At 41.8% G+C, this 13045-nt stretch overlaps 1 protein-coding gene across 3 annotated transcripts in view; it reads right to left on the bottom strand.

Moving 5' to 3' along the window:
• LOC121950393 (neural-cadherin-like) overlaps positions 1–13045 on the bottom strand; it is a 95314-nt gene that overhangs the window by 74745 nt on the left and 7524 nt on the right. The window lies entirely within an intron of this gene.

The raw sequence follows: 13045 nt of genomic DNA, 5'->3' as shown, positions 1-13045 counted from the left end.
TGGCCTCAAAGTTTCGAGACCCTTATGGAAATGCTTGTCTTTTATCTCTTATCTAGACTTTGAAACAGTTAAAAAAAAACAGATTTTTTTTCGCATTAAAACAAAACAGCTTCTTTTTTTTTTTTTTTAACTGTATGCATTCTGTAATCTTTCTGTTAAAAGCCCCCTAATAGTGGCTGCAGAAAGCCAATTTGTTTTGTAAGAAGAAAAGATATTAAGGCTAAAAATGGTCTGGAAGCTAAAATCTCAGTTATTTAAATGCCACATAGCTCTGTTGTTTTCTTTGAGCTTTGGATGGGCAGGTAAAGGTAAATAAACAATGTGAGCTTTCAAATTTAAAGTTAAGTGAGCACAAGTGATTGACAGTGTGCAGGATTCCTTGCTTCTTCTCAGATAAAACTAGGTAGAAATAACTGCACAGAGGTATTAGGTCACATTTACATAAGCACTACATTAGTAGTCAAGCATTGTATCTGCACAACTATCTGTGATATCATACATAATTAGATCTGGCTGTGAAGTATGCTCTCTATTCTCAAATTTGTGATGAAACAATGTGGCTGCTATCCAAACAGACACTTAGTGTAGAAATAATATGCACTCAAGCGTACATACAGTACAGTGCACTCACCCACCTACCTTTCTACCCGCCAACCCACTACACCACAAATGACATGGATGTGCAAAGGCACATGTGCACACCTTGTCGCACAGTTCACAGCAGAGACCAGTCATTTGGAAAGGTGGCAAGGAGAGTTAATCTGAATGACACTACAAAATGGAAAACTCCCGTGCAATCTCTTGGAAAGAGGTATATACAGATATAAATTGTTGTTTGGCCTCTCCCTGCCGTGCTCTGCAGCTACTTCTGGGCTTTTATTTTCCTGCCTGGAGCAAGGACCATATGAAGTGTATAGTTTCCGAACTTGAATTTGTGAGTATCTGTGTGTTACTTGCTGTATGCAGTATGCATAATGTGTTTATTGGGTGATGTCAGAATATTGAAGTTTTATTGAATTGTGTCGTGTTTGCACAGTCATGTGTGCTTGTGTGAAATTATCTGCGCATGTATGGATGTGATGCGAGTGTGGTGTACCTTTGTGTGTGTGCGTGTGTGTTGTTTGTGTACTGATGTGTAACTGTAGCTGTGTACAAGTGTGTTTCCAGTAGAAGGAAGATGAGTGAGATGCTCCTATGCACCCCTCAGCTCACACTTGCCTGGGGTTAACTGGAACTGGAAAGGAGTTCCAAGAAGCCCAACGCAGCTCCAAGAAAGAAAAAATAAAAAATCTTCAAAGACTTGTGAGCAGCATTGGGTTAGACGTTTGTGAAGAGGAGAAAAGAGGAGGAAATAGCGATTGATGCTATGTTGCTCTCCTCTATTCCAGCCAGAAAAGTGCACTGTTCATACCAGAGGCTTTCATTTTGTCATTAGTCTCTATCAGCACCCGTCTGTTAGTGTTACTGTGTGTCAGAGAGCTATCTTCGTCCCTCTCCCTGGTTTGATGATGGAGAGGTAATTTCAGCTTTATGACGGTACAACTCTAATGATGAGGATGGTAGAGCTGAGAGCATGTGATGGTGTGAAACAGTGAAAAATACCTTGTGAGCTCCAGTGCGTGTACATATGAAAGCGCACATCTGTGCCTTTTCTCTGTGTGTATGTATGTGCGGGCGTGTGAGCGTGTCTGCGTGTGTACACAAGCGGGATAGGGTCCAACTCCTACCGCTGTCCCCATCACTGAATGGGCTGTTAATGGAGAGTAATGAGGGAGCACTTTCGTGGCAGATGTGCCCTCTCTGCAACTCTGTTTTACCCCGAGACTGTAAAGCTGACCCAAGCGAGACATCAGCAGGCAAGCAGCCGCTCCCTCACCCTGATTAAGCTTCGTGTGTGTTGCGGGAATTTTAACGGTTTGTCCGCTAAGTTTGCCCCACGCTGCTGCACCCCAGGAAGTAAGAGTAAGTATCATTTCGACATAGCACCTAGAGTCACATTAAATGACAAAAGCCCTGGCAGTGTCAGCCAGGCCCAAAATCTGTTAGAGGGCCATCTTCCTCACTGGAGTGTGAAATTATTTTAGCTCTCTGCTCATTATAGGATTTTAAAATGCATTATGGTTAGGGCTTTTATGGTGTGCCGCGGCATTAATTCAATTTGCCCCATTCACGCTTTCTTATTATCACGCTCAGTTCAAGCTACAGGGGGAGGAAGCTGCTGAGCAGTGCTCCCCGGCCTTATCTCTAAAGGATATAAACTACACTACCCAGCTCAATCAGAGCCAGCCAGGACTGCTCCATCCGTTCATCCCACTTTTCCTCTGTCTCCCCCTCTGCTTTTCACCAAATGCTGCTTTCTGTGGCGACCTCCATCTCTCTTTCCATTCTCCATCCCTCTCTCTATTTCCTTCTGGGCCAGTGATTGATGGGGGTTGTCCTCGGAGCCCTTTCGATATCTTTCCATAGAAGCACATATATAGGCAAAGACACACAAACACACCCTGCACGCACAGCCTGTGCACAGGCAGAGACTTCAACACATACGCAAAAGCCAGACCAGGGCCAGGCAGAAGCAACAGAGGGAGCCGCACAGGTTTAATGGGAAAACAAGCCACAGTGTATGGGTGAGACAGCATTAATCTATCACTGAAACCAGGACCTGGGTCTGTGTTTGTTTTTCACACCAGAGAGGGATTCTGGGAACACCCTATCACTGTCTGTTATTGTGCAAAGGTACAATAATGTGTTGAACATTGCAAATGTATTTCTGCAGAAGTACAGCAGATTAGTATGGAGCGGCAGTGTGAGCATGGACAGCGCTCCTCTAATGCTAACGCTGCAGGCTTGCATAAATGTACAATGACACAAAAAAACATATATGGGTCGCCAATTGTCTGCATTGCTCATTACACACACACACATGTGCATAAAACATGCCACACACTGCTCTAGTCACATGCATTAAACTGTAACTCAGCATGTGACTGCGGTCTGGCTTATTGGTAATGGGGGAAGAGGAAGAGAGGATGAGGATAAAGTCCTCATTTAGATATCTAATCCACTGAGCAGTCTGTCCTGTGTGGACCATCATCTCCCGTCATTAGCAGCAGGCCAGCAAGATTAAACAAGATCAATGTTTATCACCCACTGTGCACGAGAGAAACCAAGTGTTAAACTCCCCCACCTCATCATGATTTATCAAAATATCTGCTAGAAGAGCTACGTGAACAACGAAAATCTACGATTATGTCTAACATATGTCGCAAAGACCAACATTAATCAACATTAATGCCCCAAATCTGACAAAATGTTCAAACATTCACATGGAATGAATATGATCTCATCTTATTATAGTTTATAAAAAGTAATGCTCCATCTGTAGGATTTACTGTAAATATATGGTGATTTTGCACTTAATCCAAACATTAAGACAGGCTGAGTGACTCATTTGTAACTTTGAGCACATGATTATTCATGGGGGCTTGCGGAACATTTAGGGACAGATCCTCAATTTAGTGTTTGACAGACGCACCCATTTCTCAGTCACAGATATCCATCAAGACCAAGTTAACACACATTCAAACAATTCATTATTGGAATGACTTGATTAAGTACCAGCTGTGGTGTCGGGGCAGAAAGGGCAGCGTAATTATGAGTCGATAACTTGTGAGAAATGGCATGCACCGTCTCAAGTCTAAACATGCTCATTTTTAAAATCTTTTCCTTCGTTTCAGTTTGAGTAAAACAGGTTATGAGGGCTGCTGAAACTCTAGATCTTGATCCTTAATGTGTGGCACTGGCGCGTGTCTATGTGTTTCCACGGCAAGGCTGGCACACTAACGACGCAGCAGCATCCCTATCCCATCCTTCTCAGCACATCATAAGACTGTAGAGACCATATGGTCTGATTAGTCCACAGAATTAAGCCCTTCGCTGTCGAGGCAGAGAGAATGATAGAAAGAAAGCCATGCACGTTCAATGGTTCCACTGAGAACAGACACAAATTGGTAGTTGGAACGAAAAGACAAAGGAACCCTCACACACATGCTCCACATGCGCACGCACACTTTGGAAAAGACATAACAGAAATGTCCAAATACGAAGGGGAAGGGCAGAACAAAAGCGTACAATAAACAGTCCAACCCAGACAACACAAAACAAGCAAGAACAAAACTGGTCTTTTGTATGTCCTCCTTTGTGGTGTTCAGATCCTCTGCTTGCATATCTCTCCATATATCTGAAACTCGCGCGCACAAACACACCCAGAGTCACATTTGAAGATATCCATATAACAGCCCATGTAGCCAATGCTCTCTCTTGCATGCTCATCAGCCCTGAGAGGCACTAAATCTTCTCTGCATCAAAAACACCTGCTACTGCAATCAGCCGTCCTCTGGCTGTGATGGAGTTGTAGACTGTCTTCCTGTTTCCCCAAATTGACTAAATAACTGAACCATGAGATGGACGTCATCATCAAACACATTTTCTAATCTGAAATGCAGCTCCCTCGCCTTCCACAGTCTTTCTGATCACCACTCAGACTTAAAAGTCTTGTTCTTCACTCTAACATCTCTTTCTGCATGGCAGTCATTTTCATCTTTTCAACAAAAGCCGCACTCACACTGTGCAAATTGGTGTCGCACAATTATGGCAATTTCTGCAATTTGCGCGCTTCCCTCCGAAGCAAAGTTCATGGCATGTCAAAACATCTCACTAGGCAACTTGGCCGGCCATGTGATCTTTTCTCATCCTGCATTAAAAATCTCCTTGTTCACAGTTCAGCCAGCAAAAGCTTTCAAAGTTGTCTGTGTCCTGTGTGTTTATCCGGGCCTCTTTGGGCCACCCAGAGCTGAGCTGCAACCATTGTTATGCTCAGTTAATTGGACCTTTGGGTACAAAAGGTTGAGAAATTCAAGACCAAATAGATAAATAAGCACCAGCATTGAATTCCCATGACATATCCAAGCGCTTGCTCCAATTTTCCCTTGCTCATTCTCATGGTCTTGTCTGAAAGGCTGATTCATTAGAGTGCTTCAGGATAGTTCTATCAGCCCTTTCGACTCAATCACACACCTACCTCTCCGTGAGTTTGTAAACTATCAGCAACAGTCTGTCACAGCCTATTCTGCGACATATAAATTGTTGTTTAAAGTGATGTTTTGTGACTGGGAGCAAAACAGCTCCTGGTTAATCAATAGCACAAAATCAATTCGGCTCTTTGGGGGAATGCCACAGAGAGGCTATCCAGCATGCATAGGTGGAGCCAAAACAAAAGTTTTAAATGGAAAGGGGAAATGGTAGGTGCAGAGGGGACAGCCAGAGAAATCATCTGCTACTCTGTTCATTACAAATGATCCCAAACACAACAGCAGAAAATTAAATTACGTCAACAAACCCCTCAAACCGTTTGTCTCCCACTGAGCCAGTGTCAGCACATCATGAATTAGATTTAATAAAACGAAACCTTCTCAGTCGGCGATAAGCTTCTTGTACAATGTGCAAGTCGTCCTCATTTATCACCCAGGTAGACACCAGGTTGCACGAGGCATTCTGGGAATCTGTGCAGTTGGAGGTCAGCAAGACATTTACCTGACAGCGCCTGCCTCCGTGCAATGTCTGGAGTTGACAATGCCTGTGGTAATGGGCATCAATAATGCAGACCCTTGGCCAGATAAAAACTCCCTGTCGCTATGACTGTCCTCACAATGCTGTGCCTTATGCAGCACTCACACCTCCCGCCACACCTCGCAACAGCAAACCTGTGTAATTTATGTGGGTTGGCTGTTGAGGGTGCTGCTGTAATGAGATATACATTGCTCATGTAAACAGAGTGACAGACATGTACACAATCGCTCATTTCACATCTGCAGCTCTATAATTATGTCTTTGACAACTTAAGTCAACTTACCCTGACATCAGCGTACAAATATCTTCCTCCCTCCTTTTGTTGCTCTGGTATAATTCCACCAAATTGATCTGGTATGAGGGTCGATACTGACCTTATCAAGCAGATCAAACGTGACTGATTCATATCAAATGCAGTTTCTGTCACTGTCACTAGAATGTCATGATAAAATTTGGTGTTTCTGCTATCAGTTATATTCGTCAATTCACAGCAGTAGGTGCCACAGCAATCCCTGGATAGTTTCCAGATTGACAAACAATAGTATCAGTTATTTCAAATGCCCAATATTGACATGTGTATATGCTTTATGCTTGTGGTTATGCTTGGATTTTTACAGAACTCAACCGTTTACATTAAATTAAGGCTTAAAGGTACTCAAAATTAAGTCAAGTCAAGTCAAGTCAATTTTATTTATAAAGCCCATTATCACAAAACACAGTTTTCCTCAGAGGGCTTTACAGCATACAACATCCCTCTGCCCTTAGACCCTCACATCACCTAAGCACAAACTCCCAAAAAAAAGGGTGTCACTTTGAGGAACAGAGTGCTGATAGTGTCCTCAGCCTCTCAGTCAGCTCCTCCCTTCACCTCTCCACAGTGCCAGGTTCACATCCAGATATGGTCACTTCTGGTTCCAAAAAACCAAGATGGTGACAACCATAATGCCAATGAGTGACGTCACAGTGGCCATGTCCATTATTTCCACAGTCTATGGGCCAAACGCTAAATGAGAGTGAATCTGGGGTTGGCTTTTACTCTAACTTTTGCTGGCAAGAGTGTTTTCAAACAGTAACAGTAACTGACAATTCTGCACACAATACTTTTAAACATAGTGCAGTCACATCATGAAAACTGATTTATTTTTCAGAAGTTATTTGTAACAGTTTTGGAAGCAGTATACAGAAGATTTCACCCTGCCAGTAGAGCGCTGCAGGGATGATGTTTTTTTGAAGGCCAACGTCACCCTGGTTCCCTCGTTAAAAAAGCCGATGGGATTTTTCCATTGGATTTTGGATCACTGCAGAAAATAAGCCCTGTGGTAAACATGTTTTAATTCATGAACACCACTTTTATGAGTTTTGAAGCCTAAACACTATCGCCAGAAGCAAAAAAGCTATTGCTAGGCTAAAACTAACTACCCGACGGTTGCGTCACTATGGCTACGAGGCTGTAAAGCCGTGTTGTGATATGTGATAACATTCTGTAGTCCCATTTAGCCACTTATTTGCAACCACCTTTTTTAAGACATAAAAACTTCAAAGTTTGCGAGTGGGGTATTTATTGGCATATCTTATGTTGTAGAACAAAACGTGAAAGTCTCTTAAGCTAGTGTGAACCACAGACCTCATTTGAACACCCCCATGAATATGTGTGAGCATAAATATGCGTATGTGTGTGTGGGTTTGGGTTTTTTTTCATATATACATAGGTGTGTATGAATGCCTGGGCCGATGGTTATACACATGGTTCCTGTTATGTTGTTGTGTTGTTATATTTGTAAAACTTAAAACCACAAATGAAATATACAAAAAAACCAAAAAGCCCACAGACATTATTTAAGGTTTCTAACCCAAGACCCATTCAAAAAACCCAAAATTTCGAGAGGAGGGAACCGGAGATCATGAAATGCTTATTTATTTCCAGGTTTTAGTACTTACTACTGGGATACTCTATGGGTGCATTGGATTAAAAAAATACAGACTTATTTTGTTGTTTGATTTGAAGGATTTGTTGGAGAATCCCTGGCCTTGTGTTACCTGACATAAAAATGGTCCCCGTGAGCTCCAAATATAAATATAGGTCAGTACCCTGCATCAGCAGCAACCCTAAATTAAGGTCTTGTTTCAGGTGAGAGCACACCATATTCTGTCTTTCTATCTTTTGCTTTCTCTCTTCTTGCCATTCGAAAGGGCAGGTCGTATTTATCTCCTCATCCTCCCTCCAATTGCCCCCAAACAATCTTCAGACAAATACTAGCACAAAACATTGCCCTTTTCACAGCTGCACAGTGCACCCCTGTGCCCTGTAGCCATCCCCTCTACTAAAGGCACACCTCATTCCCCTCCTGCTAGTTTCTCACTCCTGCCCTCTAACCATCTCACAATTATGTTTTACCAAGCTGACCTCTCATCAGCAGTTTACAACTCCCTTCCTCTGATCTGGCTGCCCTTTACTTATCTTCAGCAAAGCTTATAGGCACACAGGGAAAAACAATCTCACACAAGCATGCATTTACACACTCCCTTCAATCCCTTTTCCTGCCTCCATCCTTCCCTGTCTTTCTCATTCCTCCACTGGTTTTTCACCTTTGCCTCACTTAACCTCCTCGATCTTAAAGCCACAATCTGTGGCCATGCCCCCAGCATTACAGCTGGCCCTGACCTTTCTGTGCCCCTGATAGTAGCGCCATGTACCCACTTTAAATATCTCTACTGTGCAGGGAAGCTACTTTCCTTCCTCCCCCTGCTCTTGTTCTCTGTGCTTAATCCCATCTTTAAAAAAAAAAACAAAAAACTGTGGTGCACACACACTTCCCTTCCCTCCTACATGGCATCAGATACATGCTAGGACTATAGAGAAGAGAGGACTGCTGGGATGTTCCTAAGACACATCCATTTGATATCTGAGAGACCACAGAGCAGAAATCAAATGCTGCAGGCATGTTACAGCTTCACAGCATGTTGTCAGGCAACAAATCTGAGAACCTCTGCTGCGGGGAATCTCAGATGCTGAAAGGACAAACACAACACTTAACACAAGCACAGAATGATACACAAACACATTTACACCATTAGATATGTACAACAGGGGGGGGATCCCCTCATGCACATGCAACCGCACACATCCTCGCAATCACACACACACATAATAATGCATAATCACCACGGGCATTTTTTACTAAATTGAATAAATGCAGACAGCTTTTTGTGAAATTGTTTTCTACTTAAAACAAACAGCCCCACAGTCACAAATTACAAACAAAAATGAGATCGAGTCTCTTCTCAATTCATTTCACATCACAAGGGGAATATGCAAATATTGTGGGGGGAAAAATGAGTATGAAAAGGGAAATTGGATTAAAGACAGCATGAGGCGAGATGCTGACTATGAGACGGAGACAAGAAGAGAGAGGAGCAAGGAGAGAGCAGAATAAGGTTCCCTGAGAAAAAAAAAAAAACAGGCTGAGGAGAGGTGATTACCACAAGCTGAATGCCACCCTGCCCACAGAAACCTAAAGGAGAGGGAGAAACCACTCCAATATCCTCCACTCCAACTCACAAAGGACTGCACCACTTGTTCAATACTCCTCCCAACCCGTCAAATACCATTAACAGATTCCTACTCAGGTGCGAAGAAAAGGATTCTTCGGGTGGGACAACCAAAAGCGAGAAGAAGAAAAAAAAATCCCCACCAATACAAATCTAAACTGACGTCCTCTGTGGGCCAGCAAAAATCCTTTACAGGAAGAGCTGTAGAGGTCCCTCACTCCCTCTCCACAAAAACAACACCACATAACCAGTTTCTGTGAGTCATGAGTCATGGCCTACTTCCATTACTTTTACCTTTTTTTTCCTTTTTCTTATGCTACTGGTTTGATACACAGAGGCTATGTCAGAATAATATCACTGCATTGTTTTCTCTGGGGATTTTAAGTGTACTGAATATAGTTCAGAAGGTAAATATTTCTCCAACATTAGCAGGGGATCTAGTCAAGGAGAAAAGGAGGAATACTTTTTTAGGGCCCTGAGTGAGAACAGACTCCTTAGGCAAACAAGGTGATTCTACTGTAAACTAAATCTGATGCATCGGAATGAGAGGAACAGTGTCAAAACTTATCAGGGGGTCCTGAAATCCTGTCTATGTACATGCAGTGAACTCCTAATTACATCCCAATCCACCCCAGAAAATATCTTATTAAGATCTCTGAATAAGTACAGCCATCTGAAAATAATGCTCCATACATTTACTCAGATGATGAGTCAGGCAACCTAATTTTCTTAATAGAGAAAGTTTTGAGCACAGTAATAATCAAAAGAAAAGAAATTAAGTGAAAATGTTTGTTTTGTTTTGGAAAAAATAAGAAAGTAATTTCTAACTTTGGGAGTGTAATTAAAAATTAAAGTGGTGTAATGAATCACACCGGCGTGATGGTAATATGTAATATAAGAATATCACATTGGAAATTGAGCGAGAGAAAGAATAATCTTAAACTGGTTCATCAATGTAATTGTCTGCACTGAGCGGTCATATGTGACAGTGTGTTGCGTGATCACATTAAATGGTCGATTTCTGTAGAAAATTGTAATCGTGACGATCGCTAATTTTGTCAGATATGAGCAGACATAAGAAACAACAAGCACATTTTTGTACACGTTTCCTTTTTCGCACTGCCTACTCCACCTGCTGACTACCAACTTATTTTTAAATTTCATTTGAAATCATTTTAAATTATCTTTTTATCTTTGCACCTCTTGTCTGCACTTTTTTAAAATCATTTAGAAATTGATTTCAACTTGTATTTAGAAATTGATTTCAACTTGAATATCTTATCTCTTTTTCTTTTATTGTAAATCGTCTTTTATCATGTTTTTATATTTTATTACTCTGTAAAGCACTTTGAATTGCCCTGTTTATGAAATGTGCTATACAAATAAAGCTGCCTTGCCTTGACTTGCCTTGTGGGCCTGTGTATCTTTTGATTAATGGATGACACACTAAAGTCTGGGTAAAATGTGTGTAAACTACTGTGGCCCTTCACTCTCTGTCCTCCTGATAGTAATACACATTGGCATATTTAGCCCATTATGGCCTTATTATTCAACTTTTATTCAAATAAAACCTTTTAACGCTGTTTTTGATTCATAAAGCAGGCTACAAAAATGACTCAGTGTTCAAACAAGTCACGTTTCAGAGCCATACTTTCAGGTAAGTACACCAATGAGGATGGACCCCATACTGAGAGCAATCTAGTACTGCTGCTCCATCTCCCCTCATCTGCAGTGTGCCATAATAATTTATCGGAGATATCTAAAGTGACAAACTAGACTTTTTAATCTCCATTTGAGCAGCTCTAAACATAGCGCTGTACCCACTGCAAACTTATTAACATAAGAAAGCCTTGCACCAGTGTGATTAGCATTTCATGCCCACATTAACTAGCTAATGAACACAATCACTACACACTTAGTGCATCTGCATTCACCAGTTAATAGCCACATGTACTCTTTGTCCCACACACACACACACACACACACACACACACACACACACACACACACACACACACACAGTGACGAACATGTCTGGAAGTATCCAGGAGATTATCCAAACATTAAGCAGCATTAACAGAAAATCAATAAGGTAGACATTTACCTATAGGCTACAAGATATGGCTCTGTGGTAATATTTGTGATGGTAATGGCTGTCTTAACAGAAGTGTGGGAAGCAGCAATTTTAGTGTGGCAGAAGGAGAGGATTCGAGGCAAGATTTATCATCACAATTGGTTCATCTACGTTTGAATAAAAGTGACAGTATGCACAAGGTGTGGACAAAATGAAAGGAAGACTCAAATATTGACAATGATGTTGCAATAAAAACCACCTGTACTATTATCCAGGCGCATATCTGTCTCTAAAAAGCATGATTTCAGCTCTGGTACTAGTTTTTAAGGCTACAGTTGTCATTCTGTGGCTCAGATTTGTGCCTATTATTTTGTCTAGCCCTTGTATGGGAATAGTAAACACTGTTATGGTTAGCACTGAATGCTGCTGACTTGAATATCCTTTGAACTGCTGGTAGACTGCTGCCTGACAGTGCTTTCTGTTTGACATTCAGCAGGTGACTGTCAGCACCACGGACAGCTCTGTGCTACAGAGAGTTCACGGTGGGAAAATAAGTTAAGGCGATGCAACACACGGCGCCTTATTAAAACTGTTGTTATCATACCTGGGGTCAATTTTAGTATGACCGCGCTGTCTCACTCTTGCATGCAAACAAACACCTACAAAGACACAGAACCACAAAGCATCTCGCTCAGTCTTTTCTTTTAATGCAGTGTGCCTAGGAGCTTTTTTATCTGTTAGACAGACTACGACACACTTAAGCAAACCCAAATGCAATGGTAAGAAGCCAATTCGTGTGGAAGATTAGGTTAAATCTCAAAAAAAAAAGAGGGGGGAAAAACAGCTAAAATGGACTCCTTCACTCAGAGAGACGTGTATGCAGGGATTGGAAATGAGACAGAAGAAAGACCTGTCCTCCCAGACTCCGTCAGGATTCTGTCTGGAAAGCTGTAGTCACAGGATAAAGGACATGCCATGCCTTTGATCAGGAGAGGAGAGTTTCGCAGGTGAGAGAGGTAAAATGGAGGAAGGTATCTGAATATCTGTCAGGCTGAAGCGGCTTATAGCTGTTATGCATCTGTGCAAGAAAAAAAACAAAACGTCAAGAATTCTGGCTATTTTTGCTCTCTCCTAAAAAACCTCCAGACGCCCCATTGCAGGAACGTCTCCCAATCAAGCACGCAATTACAATCTAGAACATGCTGTGCAATGTAACAGCAGCAGGCAATTCGAATAAAAACAGCGCACACTGTTTCCTGCACGCTATGTAGCTCAATTACAAAGCAAATCATTTTTGATTCCTTGTTTTTGTTTTTCTTGTTTTAAAGAACTTTGGGGGGAGCAAAAACCAAAACTTGAGCAACTGAGACACACAAGTTTCACCTTTCCTCCAAGAATTGGAGAGGTTGAATGACTGTGGCGGTGCTACTTCAAATCCCTGGGACTAGAGAGTGAATGAGAGGAGGATTAGAGGGGTAATGCCAGTAGATGAGAGGGAGCGAGGGTCGCAGTGGTTTGCCACTCTGCAAGGATTAGCTCTGAAAACAACTTCACAGTTGCAAACTCTGTCAATCAAGGACATATTTCAGCCGGTTCACAAAGACCTCGTAACATAAACTGAAAATAATAATATTCTCCCTGCTGCAAATAAGCTTGAGATATAATCAAAATTGATATATCTCATGCATATGACAAAAAAATGGACAAATATTGAAATACATCAACAAAATCTTGCACTGAATGCTGCAATGTTGGAGCTCATATTTCAGGTATGGCTGGATAGATGATAATGAGGCA

The sequence above is a fragment of the Plectropomus leopardus genome, chromosome 7, assembly GCF_026936395.1.
Source record: "Plectropomus leopardus strain MGB_pleo_1.0 chromosome 7, ASM2693639v1, whole genome shotgun sequence".
Taxonomy (NCBI): Eukaryota; Metazoa; Chordata; class Actinopteri; order Perciformes; family Serranidae; genus Plectropomus; species Plectropomus leopardus.
Note: the sequence above shows the minus strand (reverse complement) of the source record. Positions and strands in the feature narration are given on the sequence as shown.